The 8464-nt window shown below is 51.1% G+C and overlaps 1 pseudogene; it reads right to left on the bottom strand.

Annotated features, from left to right (window-relative positions):
• Positions 1-500: 500 nt before the first annotated feature.
• LOC143390029 (ubiquitin carboxyl-terminal hydrolase 21 pseudogene) lies at positions 501-1901 on the bottom strand (annotated as a pseudogene).
• Positions 1902-8464: the final 6563 nt, after the last annotated feature.

The raw sequence follows: 8464 nt of genomic DNA, 5'->3' as shown, positions 1-8464 counted from the left end.
GACTGGCTGGGGATGCTGTCACACAAATCCAGGTCAGCTGGATTTGCTAGAACATGAGCAGGAAATCAGTGACCAGTAATAGTAACAGCACACAAAGGCAGACACACAATATGTTCATGGAGGTCTTCATGGCCACTCCAGCCTCACATGGGGAAACGGAGGCACGGCCTCACATTGTTCTTTGGGTTCCCAAATATGTTTTTTTTTCTTAATTTATTCCCAAAAAGTTAAGTTACAGAGTTTATAGGGGCTGTACATGGGCAGAAGTCTGGAAAGCTCTGTACACAGGGCTGAGTGAAAAGGGAGCCTCCAGATGGAAAGGTACTTTTAGTAAAAAGAAAATTAAAAATGGGAACTACATCCACTCCACCTTGCTCCCCAAATAAAAATACAGAAAAAGAGATAGCTCAGGTCAATGGGGACCCTTGAACTTAAGGGTGTTTTAAGGGTTTCACAGATGGCAGGGCTTACAGGGGCTGTCCTAAGCACTGGGAAGGCCCCTACATTAGTTGGTAGAACAGCACATAGCCTTCACTGGATGCCACTTGATTTTCACTTATAGGGGAGACACAAGATTCATCATAGACATGCCAACCAGTCTGGCTTTGGCACAGGGCTGTGTAGTGGCCAGAGTGGACACTGCCTGAGTGGTTGCAAAGGGCATAAAGCTCATAAACAGGGCTCACAGTTTTGTCACTGGTAAAGTCCCCTAGGCTCATTTGCTGCAGTGGGAAGTCTACATCTACTGAAATTTTTGTGATGGTGCCTTGGGAGGTGGAGAATCAGTTTAGATGGAGAATGAGGATTGAGGGGAATCTTTGTATTGTCAACTTTTTGGTACTTTGTGTTTTCTGGCAACATCGGTCACACAATGGGGCATTCTCCAACTCTATCTCTTCTTCCTTGGTGAAAAGGTTGAAACAATTCCACAGAGAGACCTTCTCCCCAGAAAACTCTTACTTGGGGATGGGCAGGGACAGATCAAAAAAACCCTCAAAGGTCATGGAGTGATACCCACAGGCCTGGCACATGCAACAACTTTTCAACTGGCCCACAAAGAGGTCCACAATCTTGCTATCCTCTCGTTCCAGGTAATGCTTCCACATTAGGTTGGCTCAATCATCATCACTTAACTCAGGTTCTTTGAGCAGAGTCTCTCCTCTGAGAGGTGGAGAAGGAGCTGGATCATTGGCCAAGATTGGTGGAGCCCGGCAACCTTGTCTGTTGAGTTCAAGGTGTAGTCTTTCCATGAGGAATCTCAGGAACTCTTGGGCATCCTGCTGGTTGTTTCCAGAGAAGAAGGGAATGTTTTTCTGGAAGACAGCTTGGAATTCAGTAGGATCCACAGCTTCACAGGAGTTAGGGTGCCAGAGGGCACCAATCACATCTGCAAAGGCTTCAGTAAGTTCTTGGTCCTGGCCCATTTCAGGCACCTCTTGACGGAAGTCTCTTTGTAGACAGAAGTCTCTAAGAGGCTGAGTGCTGCTCAAGCACTGTAGCATAGCATTCAAGAAGCATGTATTTCCTAGATTTTGGAGGCCAACATGACCAGAGCCCAGAAGTAGTGTATGATGAGCAGATGTGGAATGGGCTAAGTTGGTCCAGAATGGGATGGGCAGAAACACAGTTGGGGGTGGTGAGCCAGGCAGGGGAACCCTATGATCTGCCTGAAGGGGATGAGGCCCCAAGGTCTGTCCTGATCCAAGTTCCAGTTGCTTGAGCCATTCATCAGTGGGACCTGGCAGGGGAGGAAATTGACATGGAGTTTGGCCCAGGGGCTGAGTTCCCGTGCTCCTTGCTGCAGGCCCACGGTACAAATTGTAGCTTAGATCTCACGTGGGATTGGACATTGACAGGGGTTTTAAGGTCCTGCTCATGCAGTGCTGAGAATCCAGGGGCATTGGGGAAACCACAGGCTGGACCTGTCCCACCATGAGGTGGTGTGAAGGCCAAACAGGGCCAGGCTCTAGCTCAGGTTCACCCCCACCTTACTTCACACAAACCCCTGCCAGCCAGACAACAGCTATGGCCAGAGATGTTGCCCAGATAACTCCTTCTGCAAGGACCACTGCCATCTTTTTTGGTCCAAACCACTTCACTGTCTCTCACCAAATATGTTTTTCTTACTTTCAATGGTACCCACATGTCCAGATCCAAAATGAGACACATGGTTTAGCCACAGGTTTTTTTTCTTCCCAGGCTTATAATTTTATGAAACTAACCAAGAGGCTGCATCTGAAGTGGACTGGTCATTGATACAACTCCCCACCCTCCTGGGCAGGCTGGCTAACCAACTCTGGAGGAAGGTGGCTCCACAAGCCCTGCAGCTTGAGCTCCACACAGTGGGACTAAGTGGCTGCTGGCCAGACTCATGGCTCTTTCTTCTGGTGCTCTTGCTCCTGTTCCTCCCCTGGACCCATGTTAGTAGTCCTTGGCCTACGTAACCAGGAACTGCAGACCTGGGGCTTGGATCCCTTCCTCCTGGCTCATGCAGTGGCCATATCTGACTGCAGTGCCCCAGTTCCTGTACTGGGGTTCTCCTTCCACAAATCTAGGGGCAGGCATATTCCCTATTTCACAGATAAGAAACACGACTGAGGTTCAGTGATTTACCCAATGTCCAAACCCCAAGTCCAGGATCCATATGGTACCTAATAAAGCAACAGATCCTGGGTATTTTCCAGATATGGGACAGAGAAAGACTGGACTTACCTTGCCAGCCTAGCTTCAGGCTATACTCAACATAGGGTGGTGGGATCTCATTATAGCTTACAAGACCTTTGTGTGATGGAAGCGCTTCATATGAGCAGCTATAAGAGCCAAAATGAGGGCTCTCTGGGTTCCTGGGATTACGGACATTATGGGAATTTCCACCTGTTCTCTGCATGGCCTGCAGTGTGAAGGGTTCTGTGCTCCTGGGCAGGTAGTCATCTTCAGATGCAGCATGATTCAGATGGCCCACATCCACTCCTGCTGGCTGAAGAGAAGACAGTGAAGAAACATCCTTTACTGACCAGAAGAAACAAGGAGGAGGTTAAAATCTGTATTCAAGTCAATATAGCCACCACTGTGTTGTGGAGCATGTGGAGACCAGGCAGGAAGACAAGTGGGAATGGGAATAGGGGAATTGTCTAAGTCTCTTTTTCAGCTTTCCTGGATCCAGCATCTGGGGTAAGTCTCCTGTAAAATGCTCCTAGTGGCTGGGTCCACCCAGCCCTGAGGTCCATTGGGCATGGACAGCCCTGGCTGCAGACTGCATGGGCTATATGTGCCTCCAGCCTCACCATGCCCTGCCAGCCTCCCAGAGCTGATCAGGGGAATTATCATGTGGGCAGTCCTGTCCCTGAAAGGTGGGCTCGGGGCCATGGTGCATGCCCAGAAGCTTTCAGCACAGGTCACAAGCTGCAGTGGAGGTGAACAGCTCAGCTGCCTTCTCAGCCCTGGCCATACAAGCAGGCATTTCACAGTACTCAGTCCACCAATTGGCTTGTTGTACACATCTGAGCCTTCCACCTGACTCATCCTCTGCTGCATCATTCCTATTCTAGTTGAGACTCTGTGAATAAGGCTGTTGCAGGGAGTAGCACCACCCAGGCTTTCCTGCTCTGACCATCAGATGAGTCAAGATGCCAGTGCCTCAGTGCTTCCAGACTAGGGACTGTGCACTGACCAGGGCCCTGACTTGAGGTATGAGCCCAGACAGGATCCTTTGAGGGAGCTCCCAGCAGTGGGGATGTACTGACAGCTCTTGGGGTGTGGGCTTACACCTGTCCAAACAGTCTGCAGAGACATTCAAAACCCACTCACCTGGTGAATGCTAGCTCCAAGTCTCCTGGACTCAGCAGAGGATCTTGCTCTCTCCATGCCCCGTAGGAAGTGCTTGCGGGCCTCAGGGAAGGTATCTGTGACAGAGGAAATCAGACCAACGTGGCCCCAGCTGGTTCGGCATGGACCATCCCCATGCCCTTCAGTCACTCTGGGTCTTATTAGTCCTCCAGAGGACACAGGCTGTGATCCTCTAGAACATGATTCACCTCTGACACATCCTGTCGTAGCACTGAGAGTTTGGAAGTCCCTCCTAAATACAGGGATTGCCCCAGTTGAAATCTACAGAGACCTCTTGATTTCTGCCTTCTCTCATTCACTTCCCCCTTTTACTCTACAATCCTGCTTAACCAGCTTGACCAGCACAGTGGGCAACATCAGTTTGAGGCCTGTGCAGCCCCCACAAGCCATACTAAAGACATGGGCACAGGTTTATATATGTGTGTTTTATCTTTCCTGCTGGAGGTGAATTCTGGGGCGGGGGCGGGGGCAGGAGCTTTTTTTCATAAACCTCTGCCTTAGTTCCAGGCCAGGGGCATGAGCACAGAGCTCCAAACCAGATGAGTCATCTCTGCCTCTGAGGATGCTGAATATGTGTCCTAATCTCAGGCCTCATATGAAGGGGAGATGAAGCTCTGTCCTGCCCAACTCTCCTAAGCAGCAGGTTTGAAGAAAGAAGGCTGTGCAGGTTCGCAGGTTCTCAGGCGGAGTGCCAATGGGAGGACCCGATACTGTTCCTGCATCAAGAAGATGAGGAGTGCACAGACCTGGAATGCACACAGGGAAAACCAGTGGCAGTGGAAGGAAGGACCTCAAAGAGAAATTCAGACTTAACCATAGAGAGGTAAGTGTCTCAGAAATTACCCTTAATTTCTCATGTTGTTGTATGAGTACTTCTAGGTTTGGCTGCAATCTGGGCTGAGGTAGATTTCCTTTTGAGTCTTTGGTTTAATTTATAAGTGAATGAAATGCTATGATTTGAGACACAACGAAGCCTGTGACACACTGCACTGTGGTTAACCAGGAGGGCCTGTTTCCTTCAGTGAGCAGAAACTTCTCCTAGAAACAGCTGGGGTGGCATGGAAGGCCTGCATCCCAAATGTCAGTGACCACAGGTGGATTAAAGTCTGCCTGGGGCCTGGGTGCTGAAGGCCAGCAAACTGTGAGTACCCTGTCCTTCCTCCCACTCCCTGACCTAGCTGGGGTTGACACTGACCTTGTGGAAGGAAGCTGCTGTCCACTGCAGGGAAGTCTCTGTGTCTGGGTATGGTGGCAGCAAAAGACAATGATCTATCCTTCTTCCTGACCACAGGGTCCTGTGAAGGACAGCTCTGCTGAGGTGTTTCTACCTGGCTTGTGTTGTGGGATTGGCATGGGGTAGCCATGACATTATTGCCTGAAGCAGCTGCTGCCATGGTGCTGTGGCATCTATCCATCATGAATTTCTTAAGGATTTGGAAGGCTGAGAGTGGTGTGATTCTGAGTGCTGTGCGGCAGGATGAATCCTCCCTATGTCTCTCAGGACATGTGAGAATGCCTGTGGTCTGGCTGTTGGAGGTCAGGTACTGGGAGAAACTGCCACTGAGACATCTGAAGTCCAGGCTATGCCTCTGAGGCTTGGACTGGATACAGAGGTCTTGAACATGACCACAGATCCAGCTAACACAGTGCCCACTGCCCTGGGAAAGCTTCTGGCTGGCCATGTCACTCCTCATTTGGAATAAAGTCCTTGAGTTTTGAGAGAAGCTGTCACTCCTGAAAGAGGAAGAAAGGAAGGTCAGAACTGAATCCAAAAAGGAATCAGGGGTTGTCAAAGCCCCATTCACCCCGTTGGACTGGAGGAAGCTGGCTGAGGCCTGGCAGCTTTGAAGTCTACCTGGGACATGTATTGCTCATCTGTGACTTTCTCTCAACCTAGGATACAACTGCAAACCCATGATTCAAAACATGTGGGATGTTTCTCCTGAATTGCACTCCAGTGCATCCACTAGCTGGACACTCAGCCAGTGTTTCCCTCACCATCCCATGAACCTTTGTTAAGCTGGGTCAGCCTACTCTGCATCCCAGCAGGTGTCTCTATGCCCCTCACACTGCCTGTTTGCTGAGAGAGGGTCAGTCTTCACTGCACCCCCAAAGGATGTCCACATTCATCTTATACTGCCTACTTGCTCACTGTGGTTGTATTCCCTGCAAACCAGCAGGTCTAGACACACCACTCACACTGCCAGATTGCTCACTGTGGCTGTCTTCCCTGAATCCCAGCAGGTTTAGACACCCCCTTCACACTGCTTGCTTGGTAGCTGTGACTCAGTGTTCCCTGCACTCCAGCAAGTCTAGACACAAACCTCACAATGACTTCTTGGTCACTGTGTTTGTCTTCTCTGCACCCCATGAGTTCTAGACCCATCCCTCACACTGCCTGCTTGCTCATAAACAGTCTTCTCTGCACCCCAGCAGGTCTATAAAGACCCCTCCCACTGCCTGCTTCATCACTGTGGCTGTCTTCCCTGCACCCCAGCAGGTTTAGACACAATCCTCACACTGCCTACTAGGTCAATGAGGATCAGTCTTCTGTGCACCTCAGCAGGTTTAGACACACCCCACACACTGCCTGCTTGTTCAATGTGGCTGCCTTCCATGCACCCCAACAGGTCTTGACACCCCAGTCCCACTGCTTGCTTGATCATGGCAGCTCAGTGTTCCCAGCACCACAGCAGGTTTAGACACACCCATCAAACTGCCTGCTTGCTCACTGTGTCTGTCTTCCCTGCAACCAAGCAGGCCTAGACACACCCCTCACACTGCCTGCTTTCTCACTGTGGCTCAGTGTCCCATGCACCCCAGCAGATCTAGACACACTCTACACACTGCATACTTGCTCACTGTCACTGTCTTCCCTGAACCCCAGTAGGTCTAGACACATCCCTAACATTGCCTGTTTGCTCACTAAGGGTCAGTCTTCCTTGCAGCACCCCAGCAGGTCTATACACACCCCTCATACTGCCTGCTTGCTCACTGTGGCTGTTTTCCCTGCACCACAGCAGGTCTAGACACATTCCTCACACTGCCTGCCTGCTCACTGTGGCTGTCTTCCCAGCACCACAGCAAATCTAGACACATCCCACACACTGCCTGCTTGGTCACTGTGGGTCAGTCTTCCCTGCATCTCAGCAGGTTTAGACACAACCCTCACACTGCCTGCTTGCTCACTGTAGCTGTCTTCCCATCACCACAGTATGTTTAGACACATCCCTCACACTGCCTTCTTGGTCATTGTGGCTCAGTCCTCCCTGCACCTCAGCAGGTTTAGACTCACCCCTCACATTGCCTGCTTTCTCACTGTGGCTCGGTGTTCTCTGCACCCCAGCAGGTCTAGACATATCCCACACATTTTCTGCTTTGTCATTGTGGCTGTCTTCCCTGCACCCCAGAAGGTCAAGACACACCTCCACACTGTCTGCTTGTGCACTGTGGCTGTCTTTCCTGCACCTCAGAATGTCTAGACACACCCCTCACACTGCCTGCTTGTTCACTGTGCCTGTCTTCTCTGCACCCCAACAAGTTTAGCAACCGCTCACACTGCCAGTTTGCTCACTAAGTGTCATTCTTCTTGAACCCCAGCAGGTCTAGACACGCCTGGTTGCTCACTGTGGCTTTCTTCCCTGCACCTATCAGGTCTAGACACACCCCTGATACTGCCTGCTTGCTCACTGTGGCTGTCTTCCCAGCACCCCAGCAGGTCTAGACACACCGCTCACATTGTCTGCCTGCACACTGTGCTTGTCTTCCCTGTACTCCAGCAGGTCTAGAAACACCCGTCACACTGCCTGCTTGCACACAGTGGCTCAGTATTCCCTGCACCCCACCAGGTGTAGACACCCCTCACACTGCCTGCTTGGTAAATGTGGCTGTCTTCCCTGAACCCCAGCAGGTCTAGACACATCCCTAAAATTGCCTGCTTGCTCACTGTGGCTGTCTTCCCTGCACCCCATCAGGTCTAGACACACCCCTCACACTGTCTGCTTGCACACTGTGCTTGTCTTCCCTGTACCCTAGCAGGTCTAGAAACACCCCTCACATTGCCTGCTTGCTCACTGTGGCTCAGTATTCCCTGCACCTCACCAGGAGTAGACACCCCTCATACTACCTGCTTGGTAAATGTGGCTGTCTTCCCAGAACCCCAGCAGATCTACACACATCCCTCAAATTGCCTGCTTGCTAACTGTTGCTCAGTGTTCCCTGTACCCCAGCAGGTCTAGACACATCCCACACACCCTGCTTGCTCACTGTGGCTGTCTTCCCTGCACCCCATCAGGTCTGGACACCCCCCTCATATTGCCTGCTTGCTCACTGTGGCTCAATGTTCCCTGCACCCCAGCAGGACTAGATACACCCCTCACATTGCCTGCTTGCTCACTGTGGCTCAGTATTCCCTGCACCTCACCAGGAGTAGACACCCCTCATACTACCTGCTTGGTAAATGTGGCTGTCTTCCCAGAACCCCAGCAGATCTACACACATCCCTCAAATTGCCTGCTTGCTAACTGTTGCTCAGTGTTCCCTGTACCCCAGCAGGTCTAGACACATCCCACACACCCTGCTTGCTCACTGTGGCTGTCTTCCCTGAACCCCAGCATGT

Source organism: Callospermophilus lateralis, unplaced genomic scaffold (assembly GCF_048772815.1).
Source record: "Callospermophilus lateralis isolate mCalLat2 unplaced genomic scaffold, mCalLat2.hap1 Scaffold_123, whole genome shotgun sequence".
NCBI classification, from domain to species: domain Eukaryota; kingdom Metazoa; phylum Chordata; class Mammalia; order Rodentia; family Sciuridae; genus Callospermophilus; species Callospermophilus lateralis.
Note: the sequence above shows the minus strand (reverse complement) of the source record. Positions and strands in the feature narration are given on the sequence as shown.